Below are 12,521 nucleotides of genomic sequence, written 5' to 3' on the forward strand. Positions count from 1 at the left end.
CACCTGGAAATGATGAGCAAATGGCAACTTCAGTGAATTGCATGCCACCAGGAAGCTATGCTATAATAAATCAAAGATCCTTTTTTTTTTTTCATTGAAGAAATGTATTTTTGCTGATGTGGTCTTTTGGAATGTCTCTTTTTTAGGAGGCTCCCAGGGATATGGTAGATCAGCACTTGAAATTCTCCGCACAGCTCACGGTCTGATGCAGGATGTTCTTGGCAAACTCTGAAGAAGCTTTGAACTCCTCCTCACAAAGTTCAAGTGGCTTTCCTTCCCATGCTTTTGTGAACTTCTCAAGACTCTAAAAAGTAAAAATGGTTTATAGCAACACCAACTTGCAGTGATTATTCCATAAGCAGTACCATTTCAGAAGGCTTATCAGTTAAGTCTTTCAAAATGAGGAAAGAGGCGAATTCGACTGCAGTCTGAGGCAACATAATCCATAAAACAAAAAGATCCCACATAGCCAAAGCAATCTTGAGAATGAAGAACAAACCTGGAGGTATCACAATTCTAGATTTCAAGATACACTACAAACTATAGAAACCAAAGCAGTACTGGCCCCAAAAAAGACACATAGATTAGTGACACAGAATAGAGATCCCAGAAAGAAACCCATGCTTTATATGATCAATTAATCTATGACAAAAGAGGCAAGAACACATAATGTGGAAAAGACACTCTCTTCAATAAATGGTGCTGGAGAAATGGACAGCTACATGCAAAAGAATGAAACTGAACCACCTCCTAACAGCATATACAAAAATAAACTCAAAATGGATTAAAGACCTAGATGTGAGACCTGAAATCATAAAAATCTTAGAAGAGAACATAAGCAGTAATTTTCTTGACATCAGTTGTAGCCACATTTTCCTAGATATGTCTCTTCAAGCAAGGGAAACAGAAGCAAAAACAAACTATTGGGACTTCATCAAAACAAAAAGTTTTTGCACAGTGAAGGCAACCATCAACAAAACAAAAAGGCAGCCTACTGAATGGGAAGAGATGTTTGCAAATGACATATCCAATAAGGGGTTAATATCCAAAATACATAAAGAACTTATACAACTCAACCTACACACACAAAAACAATCTAATTATAAAATGGGCAGAGGACCTGAATAGATATTTTTCCAGAGGACGCATACACATGGCCAACAGACAGAAAAGATGCTCAAAATCACTAATCATGAGGGAAATGTAGATCAAAGTCGCCATGAAATATCACTTTACATTTGTCAGAATGACTAGAATTAAAAAAAAAAAAAAGGAAAGAAAAAGCAAGAAATAACAAGCATTGGTGAGGATTTAGAGGAAAAGGAATCCTTGTGCACTGTTGGTGGGAATATGAGTTGGTACAGCCACTGTGGAAAAAATACAGGGTTTCCTTCAAAAAATTAAAAATAGAAATATTAAATGATCCAATATCTCCACTACTGGGTATTTACCCAAAGAAAACAAAAACACTAACTTGAAAAGATAAAAGCACACTTATGTGTATTGCAGCATTATTTACAATAGGCAAAATATGGAAGCAACCCAAGTGTTCCTTTGACAGTTAAATGGGTAAAGAAGATGTGGTATACATATACACAATGGAATATTACTCATCCATAAGAAAGAATGAGATCTTGCCACTTGTGACAACATAGATCTAGGGGGTATTTTGCTATATAAAATAAGTCAGACTGAGAAGGACAAATACTATATGATTTCACTCATATGTGGAGTCTAAAAAACAAAGCACACCAATATGTAAACAAAAAGCAGAATCAGACCTATAAATACAGAGAACAAACTGAGGGTTGCAAGAAGGAAGAGGGTGAGTGAAACGGGTGAAAAGAAGTGGGAGATATAGGCCTCCAGTTATGGAATGAATGTCATGGGAATAACAGGTACAACATAGGAATATAGTCAATGGTATTATAATAGTGTTGTGTGGTGACGAATGGTAGCCAGTGTGTGACATATAGCAGATAGTGTGACATATAGAGATGCTGAATCACTATGTTGTAGACCTGAAACTAATGTAATATTGTATGGCAACTATACTCAAATAAAAAAATTAAATTTTATAAAGAAACAGTAGCTGGAGCAAACAGCAGAGATCAAGATGGCTGCTCCAAATGGAACCAGCAGCCTGGGTCAGCCATTTTCATAAGCACCACTGAGGTGCAGTGGGGATAGCAAAGCTGCTAACCCCAGTCATTCCTCTTTTTCAGGAAGGGAGAAGCAGGCGTTTACTCCTTAAACATGTTCTTGATGGTCTTGTGCTCTTTCGTGGCTTTTCCGCAGTCACTGCCACTGAATTTCTCAATGCTCACACTCCACACAGCATCCTTAGCCAGGCAGTATGGAATGATTCCAAAGCCTCCAGGGTTTGATGGGGGAGTGTAAATCTCTGAATGGCGTATCTCTTACGGAAGGTGTGCTGTGCTTTGTGCTTGCTGAGTGTGTATGTGGTTGTGCCCTCAGCTTCCTTCAGGAGCTTGAAACGAGAAGCCAGTACCACGAAGGGTGTATTCCGCTTTTTTGCAGATGCTGCAGTAGTGAAGATGTGCAAGTCTTCTGAGGCCTAAAGTTCAAAGTGAACTGCTCCATAGTGGCAGCTTCCGATGTGGCTCACCAGGGCCTGGTACTCCAAGGTGGTACCCTCAATGATGAACCTCTGCAGCTTCTGGAACGCCTCTCAGACTCCCACCAATCACTCAGGTACAGCTTGGCCACCAAGGACATCAGAGTTTCTGGAGATGGCAGAGGTGGTGGCAGTGGGAGTAGCATGAGATCTGACAGTGGTGGCTCACCCGCCCTTGGCTGAGGGCTGCCTTGCTGTGGCCTGGCTCTCACCCCTGGCCTTGCCTGAGAAACATGGAGTGGGGCCTTGGTGACTGGGCAGGAGTGAGGCCACTGAACTTCCCTGGGCTGCTTCTGTCCATGTGGCTTGGTAGTCACACTGTTTCTCACACACCACATTGTTCTGTACAATTTTTTTTATAGTACCGTAATGTATTTTCTCTCCCTTACAAATTTTTTGATAACATTTTCTTTTCTCTAACTTACTTTATTATAATAATACTGTGTCTGATACATGTAACATCTCAAATATGTGTTAAGCGACCACTGATGTTATTGGATGGCATCTAGTCAATAGTAGGCTATCAGTAGTTAAGTTTTGAAGAGCTAAGAGTTACATGCAGATTTTCAGCTGGGGTGGGAAATCAGCAGCCCTCACCTTAACCCTGTTGTTCAAGGCTCAACTGTAGTACTAAAAATAATAGCAGATAATATTTATGTAGAACAAATATTTTACTTGTGAAAATTAATCAAGGGAAACCTCATTTAGAATGTGGTTGGGGAGCCAGCGGTGGGAGGCCTCATACCCTACCACTGGTGGTCAATAGCAAACTAAAATAGAGAGAGACATACCTTGCAAATTAATACTACTTTAGCTACTACTACCTTACTACCCCAGCAGGAGAAAAAAGTTTTCCTCTTCCCTGGCAACAGCCCAGCCAATGAAAGACTGTCACAACACAGCCAATGAAAAGCCACTATACTTCCAATTTCCAGTTTACTCCAATGGATTATTTGTTTTATAACAGTCCTTGCCAACTCCTCCCTTTCTTTCATAAGAGAGGGATCGTTTACTTTGTCCTCTGGGCTTGTCTATGATTTTGCCGTAGCTTACTTGTCCAAATCACAATGTTTTATTCCCTAATAAACTTATTTTCACTGGTAAACTAACTGGCAGTTTTATTTTTAAAGGTTAACATACTTAATCCTTACCACTATTAATATCTCTATTTTACAGATGAAGAAAGTGAGAGACAGAGAGGTTAAGACTATTAACCAGAGTCATATGGCTAATAACTGGTAGAGCTGTGGAGCTGGGAATATGAGCTCAGGCAGTCTGGTTCTAAAGTTCATGCTCTTATTTAAAAGAAAAATTGGGGGGCAGGGGTAAGGATGCCTGCATTTTTCAGTTGGTTAAGCATTCAACTCTTGGTCTCAGCTCAGGTCTTGATCTCAGGGTCATAAGTTCAAGCCCCATGTTGGGCTCCACACTGAGCATGGAGCCTACTTAAATTTTTAAAATTGAAATATAATTGACATATTATATTGGTTTCAGGTGTACAACATTATCATTTGATATATGCATACATTATAAAATGATTACCACATAAGTCTAGTTATCATCTATCACCATACAAAGTTAACTTCTAAGAATTTCCAGAGTACGTGCTCTTAACTACACATCTAGGAGTCAGAAGAAATCCATGATAAAGAAAAGCAAGAAGAGCACATGATAAAATAGCAGTCTAAGGTCTAGAAAAGATTCAGACTGATAAAATGTAGTTCAGACGTAGCTTAGAGCAAAGAAAGAGAGCAAGATTACAGAATCCTCAGGGAGCAAAAGAAACCCTATACAAAGAACAGACTGGGATCAGGGCACTGACTGAAGGAACTCTGTATGTATTGTCACTTAAAATGAACAAGATTGAACTTTGTATGTATTCTATTGATCTGTAATTATCCAAATGTTCTAGTTTATTATTTGGCACTACCTACGGAAGTATAGAATTTTGTCATTGATTATAGCTACTATTTTTTTGGTAATGTAAAAAAAAATGTTGTTAAGTGAGGGGGATACCTTTATAGTCTTAGCCATTCCAACTATTAATAGATCAGCATGCCCCCTGGAAAAATCATTAAATCCCTCTAGGACTTAATTTCTTTCTTTATAAAATGAAGGGTTATCAGAGACTATGATTTATATAACATTCAGCTTAAAAACCTTGCCTGGAGCACTTGGGTGACTCCATCTGCTGGGTGTCTGAATCGTGGTTTCCACTAAGGTCATGATCTTGTGGGTCGAGAGATGGAGCCCTGCATTGGCCTCCCTGCTCAGTGGAGAGTCGGCCCCTCCCCTCACCAGGCACACGCTTACACTCTCTCTCTCTACAGTAAGTAAATACATCTTTAAAAAAAAAATTCTTGCCTACTTTTAATATGCTAAGCACATTATAGCAAGTAAATCAATATGCATATTGAAAAACCCATAATGTAACTTAGAGAAAAATATAAATTCAAATGACGAAACGAGGAAAGAAAAGGAAGGGCACACACTTATCAGTACTATTCATTTGGCAATTATCATGCATCATTTTGTGACATTACCTCTACCATTACTTGAATCATGTATTAAGTAATTTTATTATGCTCATTTGATTAATTTGAACAAATAATTATCTAGCACTTACTGGTGCCAGAAACTGTTCTAAGCTCCGTGTATACATTGGTTAAAAATCAAGTCTGGTTTTGTCAAAGAAATTAAGATTACTTTTAGGATAAAGACTGCCATAGGTATTTCATATTTGCATTCAAGGATGCTTAGCTCTGGGTATATTCTCATTTAATTGTTTTGATGCAGTTTTAGCTTTCTGCGTAGACAAAACATAATCTTTGTACTAGAGACTGATTTTTACTAAAAATAAGCAGGTCAGTATTTTTTTTAATTGAAAACACTGCAAAAGGGTTGCCTGGGTGGCTCATTCATTAAGTGCCTGTCTTCAGATCAGGTCATGGTCCCAGGGCCCTGGGATAGAGCCCCTTGTTGGGCTCCCTGCTTGGTGGGAAGCCTGCTTCTCCCTCTCCCACTCCCCTTGTTTCTGTTCCCTCTCTTGCTATCTCCCTCTTTCTCTTTCTCTGTCAAATAAATAGTCTTTAAAAAATCAAAGAAAACACTGTAAAGAATATGGTGAAATTCTAGAAATGCCCCACTCTGGCACTCTGCTCTTATCATCATAATAAGATTATTGATTGTCAAAAATGTCCTGACCACCAAATATATACAGCGTGATGTAGGAACTGTAAAGAAGAATAAAGAGCGCTTGGGTGGCTCAGTCATTTAAGTGTCTGCCTTGGGCTCAGGTCATGATCCCTGGGTGCTGGGATCGAGCCCGGAATCTCCCTGTTCAGCAGGGAGTCTGCTTCTCCCTCACCCTACTATTCGTGCTCTCTCTCCCTCTCTCTCTTAAATAAATAAATAAAACCTTAAAAAATAAGAACAAAATATCTTCATTCTTTGGGCACCTGTGTGGCTCAGTCAGATAAGCATCTGCCTTCAGCTCAGGTCATGATCCCAGGGTCCTGGGATCTAGCCCTGCATGTCCCTGCTCAGCAGGGAGCCAGCTTCTCCCTCTCCCTCTGCCAACCCCCTGCTTGTGCTGTCTCTTTCTCTCTTTCTGTCAAATAAATAAATAAAACCTTTAAAAAGTATCTTTATCCCTGATTCACTTATCACAAAATTAAACATATCTAATTAAAAGTGGCTAAACAATAAAGAAACACATTTATTTCATCTTACGTAACAGGAAATCTGGAAGGTAGGGCAGTTTCAGGAGTGATTGCTTGACTCCATAGTGTTACTAGGACTCAGGTTCATTGTATTTTTCCAATCTGTTTCCTTAGTAAGTTGGTTACTTCCCACGTAGTCACAAGATGAATGCAGCAGCCTCACATGTCTCCTAGTCACCAAAAATACCTACAGACTGGAAGAGAGCAAAACAGTGCTCTGTTCTCTATGTCCTTTTATAGCTATAAACATAAAATAAATAACTTCTCCATATCTCATTGTCCAGAACTGCCTCACTAACCTCTGCTTAGTTCTGGCAAGGGGAATGACATTAGCATGACTGATTTATACCACTGAATATTAAAACTTTAAAACCAGAACCCACAGTAAGAAAATAATTTACACATTACATAACACACACATGCACACACACATGCACAAACATGCACATGCCTGTACACACTTCACAAAATAACTCTTATCCATAATTCACACAATATGTCTTGATGTTATTTATGATATTCTATTTCTTTAATTTAAAAATGTTGATGGTAACCCTTCCAAAAAAAAAAACTGAAAAAGCGGGAACAGCTACAAACTTATTTGTTGAGGCCAGCATTAGGCTGATGCCAAAGCTAGACAAACATACTAAAAGAAAACTATAGATCAATATCCCTGATGGATATCAATGCAAAAATCCTCGCTAAACAAATTCAAAAGCACATTAAAAGGATCATAGCTCATGACCAGGTGGGATTTATCCCTGTGATACAAGGATGGTTCGACATATGAAAATTAATCAATATAATTCACTACATTAACAGAACAAAAGATAAAAATCAAATGTTAATCTCAAATGATGCAGAAAAAGCACTTGACAAAAGTCAGCACACTTTGATGATAAAAGCTCAACAAACCAGGAATGGAAGGAAACTACCTTATCAAAATAAAGGCCATAAAAAAAGCTTACAGCTAAGATCCCACTCAATGGTAAACAACTGAAAGCTTTTCCTTTTTTTTTTTTAAAGATTTTAATTTATTTGACAGAGAGAAAGAGAGAGATCACAAGTAGGCAGAGAGGCAGGCAGAGAGAGGGGGAAGCAGTCTCCCCACTGAGCAGAGAGGCTGATGTGGGGCTTAATCCCAGGACCCTGAGATCATGACCTGAGTTGAGGGCAAAGGCTTAACCCACTGAGCCACCCAGGTGCTCCAGCTTTTCCTTTTTTAATGATAAAGAACAAGGGAAGGATGACCACCTTTGCCACTTCTATTAAAGTATTGAAAATCGTAACTAGAGCAACTAGGCAAGAAAAAGAAATAAAAGCCATCCAAATTGGAAAGGAGAGAAGTTAAAATTATTTCTGTTCACAGATTATATAATCTTATATGTAGAAAAATTGAACTTTTACAAGGACACCAAGGTAACAAAATGGGAAAATAGTCTCTTCAATAAGTGGTCCTGGGAAACGTAGATATCCACATGCAAATGAATGAAGTTGGATCTTTATCTTATGCCATATACAAAAATTAATTCAAAATAGATTAAGGACCTAAATCTGAAATCTGAAACTATAAAACTCCCATAAGAAAACATGGTGGAAAACCTTCATGGCATTGAATTTGGCAATAATTTCTTGGAAATCACACCAAAAACATGGGCAGCAAAAGCAAAAATATTCAAATGGGGCTACATCAAACTTATAGACTTCTGTGCAACAAAGGAAACAATGAACAGGGTGAAAAGGCAATATGTGAAAGGGAGAAAATACTTGCAAATTGTGTATCTGAAAATGGGTTATCATCTAGAATATATAAAGAACTCCTATACCTCCCTGGGTGGCTCAGTCAGTTAAGTATCTGTCTTTAGCTCAGGTCATGATCCCAGGGTCCTGGGATTGAGTTCCACATCAGTCTCCTTGCTCAGCAGGGAGCCTGCTTTTCTCTCTGCCTGCTGCTCCCCCTGCTTATGTGTGTGTGCGCGCGCGCTCTCTCTCTCTCTCTCTGACAAATAAATGAATAAAATCTTAAAAAAAACAACTACATCTCCATAATGAAAACAAACAAAATGACTTTTAAAATGGGCAAAAAACTTGAATAGACATTGCTTCAAAGAAGATATATACAAAGCCAACAAATATATTGAAAAAATGCACAACTTCAGTAATCGTCAGGGAAATACAAATCAAAAACATAATTAGCTATCTTTCCCTTCCTACCCATTAGGATGGCCACTATAAAAAATAAATAAATTTTAAAAAATAACGGAAAATAACAAAGTTGGTAATAATGTAGAGAAATTAGGACACTTTCACACTGTTGATGAGAATGTAAAACGGTGTAACCACTGTGGAAAACAGTATGAAGTTCCCTCAAAAAGATTGAAAACAGAATTCCATATCATCAGCAATATCACTTCTGGATATACATACCAAAGAAGTGAAAATTGGATCTCAAAGAGGTACTTTTGCACCCATGACTATTGTATTACTCACAACAGCCAAGAGTTAGAAGCCTCAATGAGCATCAGAGGATGAATGGAAAAAGATAATGTGGTATATGCACACAATAAAATATTATTCAGTCTTAAAAAAGAAGACAGTCCTATTATATACTACAACATGGATGAGCCTTGAGGATATTATGGTAAATGAAAGAAAACAGTTACAAAAAGACAAATATGGGGCACTGGGGTGGTTCAGTTGGTTAGACATCTGACTCTTGATGTCGGCTCAGGTCATGATCTCGAGGTTGAGAGATCAAGTCCTGCATCCGGCTCTGCATTCAACACAGTCTCCTTGAGATTCCCTCTCTCTCTCTGCTCCTCCCTCAACTCTCTCTCTCAAATAAATAAATAAAATATTTTAAAAAGACAAATACTGCATGATTCCACTGATATAAAATTATCTAGTCAAATTCATGGAAATAGAAGTTACAATGGTGGTTGCCAGGGGGTGGAGGAAGGGGGAAAATGGAGAGTTATTGTTTAATAGATTTTCAGTGTCATAAGATGAAAAAGTTCTAGACATCTGTTGCATAAAAATAGTTAAAATGGTTAATTTTGTATTATGTGCTTTTTTACCAAAATAAGAAACATTTTGACTGTGACCTACTAAATTGGTTTCATGACTCGCTAATGGATTCCAGCCTGGTTTTGAGAAATCCTAGTTTGGATTAATTAATATTGACCATCGGGTGATGTGACCTACCTTGACGTATAAGCCTGTCTTATACATGATCAAAATCAGGGTTCTGTTAGCAAACAAAAGATAGAGGGAAATGGAATATTGTTTGGCAATAAAAAAGAATGAAACACTAATATATACTATACCTTGGATGGACCTTAAAAACATGAAGGCAGGGGTGACTGGGTGGTTCAGTGGGTTAAGCCTCTGTCTTTGGCTCAGGTCATGATCTCAGGGTCCTGGGTTCAAGCCCCGCATCAGGCTCTCTGCTCAGTGGGGAGCCTGCTTCCCCCTCCTTCTCTGTCTGCCTCTCTGCCTACTTCTGATCTCTGTCAAATAAATAAATAAAATCTTTAAAAAAAAAACATGAAGGCAGTCACAGAAGACCGGATATTGTATTATTCTATATGAAATTTCCAGAATTGGCAAATCTGTAGAGACAAAAAGTAGAGTAGTGGTTGCCTAGGTTTGGGGTGAGGGGTTGGGGGAAATGGGGAATGACTGCTAATAGGTACAGGTTTTCTTTTTGGGAAAACAAACATGTTCTGAAGTTAGATTCTAGTGTGGTTATACAACCTTCTAAATATACCCAAAACATTGAATTATACACTTATTTTATGGCTACAATGTATGTTATGTGAATTTTAGTCCAATTAAGCTGTTAAAACAGGGAGGAAATTGGCAGAGAGTTTATATCTAATGAAATAAGAACAATAATTCAACATAGCAAAAGTGTGTAAAAACAAATGCAAACAGCTTTAAAATACTAATCATATATGTGCCTATGTAACAATTTTGAAATGGGGAAATCAATGTCAGAATTATAGAGAAATAGGAAGAACTCTTTACCCATGGCATTGTAAATTCATTATATAATGGCAATCTGTAACAAGAAGTGTCATACTCAGTTTTGAACTAGTAAAAAGAAAAGTCGGAAAGAAAAGCTGATGAGTTAGCAAACAACAGTGTCTGCACAGGAGATACTTTATTTAGAAACTTCCTGAGTTCTACATTTTTAGTTTAGCCTCAGAAAGTAGCCCTTCCTAGCTCAAGTATTTTTCTACCTGATTCAGAAAAATCTGGATTCTTTTCCTATGAACGCTATTTCTCCTAATAGGCCATGTTTGAATGCAATTGTTTTAGTTAGCCCTCTGGTAATCTTTTTTGGTCTTCCATATTAGATAATGAATTTTTTGAGTCTAAGGACTATAATTTCCAGGAGTGGCAGTGTATTAAGAAATTAACCTGGGAAGATGGACACACCAGCAAAATTTGACCACTGTCACTTATGGATTGGAAGACTTTTTATTGTCTTGAACTGAAACTCTGTATGATGGGAATCATAATGTATTTCAAGGTGGTGTTGCAAGAACTAAATGGGATGAAGTTATATGAAGTTTCTATCATGGAGCCTGGTATATGGTAGATTTTCAGTTAACATTAATTTCATTCACCTCTCTTTAGCCCTCTGCTCTGCTGTCTCAGTTCAGGTGAAATTTTCCCTAATTCTCCTCATTACATGAGCCCAAAGACATTGCTAATTCTAAAACTTAGAGGGATCTTACCAAGCTTCTGATTTTTACTTCTCATATGGTCCTTACTATTTCCTTCATTTTATTCACTTTTATCCTTTCCTTGTGTATGCCAAGATCTATATTGATTGTGTCATTTCCTCTCTCTGAGTAGGTAGTGGATATCATGACAATGTTACACTAACAAACAATGAAATTTACATAAAACATTCACAAAAGATTTCTTGGCTACTATGAAAAGGGGGCGGGGGACATGTGCTACATCTACCTGGAAATTGAGCTATTGATCAGAAGGTAGTGCTAAAATTGAGAAAACAGTGGTTATGGCTTTAAACTTAGTAATTAAGATAGAGTTACCCATCATGTGCCCTTAACATCTAGCCCAGTCATAAATTTGTTATGTAAGCAGAGATTCAGGAATCTATAACAGAGTTCAAGGAAGCTTCTGAATATCCTCTGTACGGATTAAATTACCCGATATATCTTAATAATATTGAGATTAAATGCAAAGTTTTGAAAAGTATGTGCTGAGGAAAGTGGGGAAAGGAACTAGTATAAAAAGCACAAAATGGGGGTGTTTTTGGTTTATTCAGACCTTGAAGCTGATATCACACAATCAGTTACATCAATGCCCTCCAGCCAAGGCCCACCAGCAGCATACTTGTAATCGAATAATTTGTGTTTATTGCTTGTAGCAGGGAGGGAGAATGCCCACCATGGGGATCCATGGGACATCTCATTAAGAGTGTTCAGAAAGGGCTTAGTATATAGGATTTGGGTCCATGTTAGGTGATTTGGGGAAGTATTGAAGGAAGTAGTCTTTTCTCTGGATATGCAGCCATCCATATAGGATGCTGTCAGGAATTGGGGGTAATCCCATGATTAGGTATTTTAATATATCTTACTTACAAGAAGGGAAGACTAGCCCAAGGGTGAGCTGTAATTGGCACAGTAGCATCAGTCACTAATATCAGCTAGGATAGGGGAATGTTTAATCATTTGCATGGCTTGAACAGTGTCCTTTTTTTAAAAAGATTTTATTTATTTATTTGACAGACAGAGATCACAAGTAGGCAGAGAGGCAGGAAGAGACAGAGAGGGGAAGTAGGCTCCTCACTGAGCAGAGAGCCTGACGCGGGGCTCTATCCCAGGACCCTGGGATCATGACCTGAGCCGAAGGCAGACGCTTAACACACTGAGCCACCCAGGTGCTCCCCCACTTTTTAAAAGATTTTATTTATTTGACACAGAGAGAGTGAGAGCACACAAGAAGGGGAGAGGCAGAGGGAGAGGAAGAAGCAGGCTCCCTGCTGAGCAGGGAGCCTGACTTGGGATGAGATCCCAGGACTCTAGGATCATGACCTGAACCAAAGGTAGATGCCCAACTGATGCCACCCCGGTGACCCTTGGAGAGTGTGCCACCCAGGTGCCCCTTGGAGAGTGTTCTCA

General features: G+C 38.4%; 1 pseudogene; it reads right to left on the reverse strand.

Moving 5' to 3' along the window:
* Positions 1 to 2,243: 2,243 nt before the first annotated feature.
* On the reverse strand, positions 2,244 to 2,976 carry LOC101673048 (annotated as a pseudogene).
* Between the last annotated feature and the right edge of the window lie 9,545 nt (positions 2,977 to 12,521).

This window comes from Mustela putorius, unplaced genomic scaffold, assembly GCF_011764305.1.
Source record: "Mustela putorius furo isolate JIRA1106 unplaced genomic scaffold, ASM1176430v1.1 tig00003901_pilon_pilon_pilon, whole genome shotgun sequence".
Taxonomy (NCBI): Eukaryota; Metazoa; Chordata; class Mammalia; order Carnivora; family Mustelidae; genus Mustela; species Mustela putorius.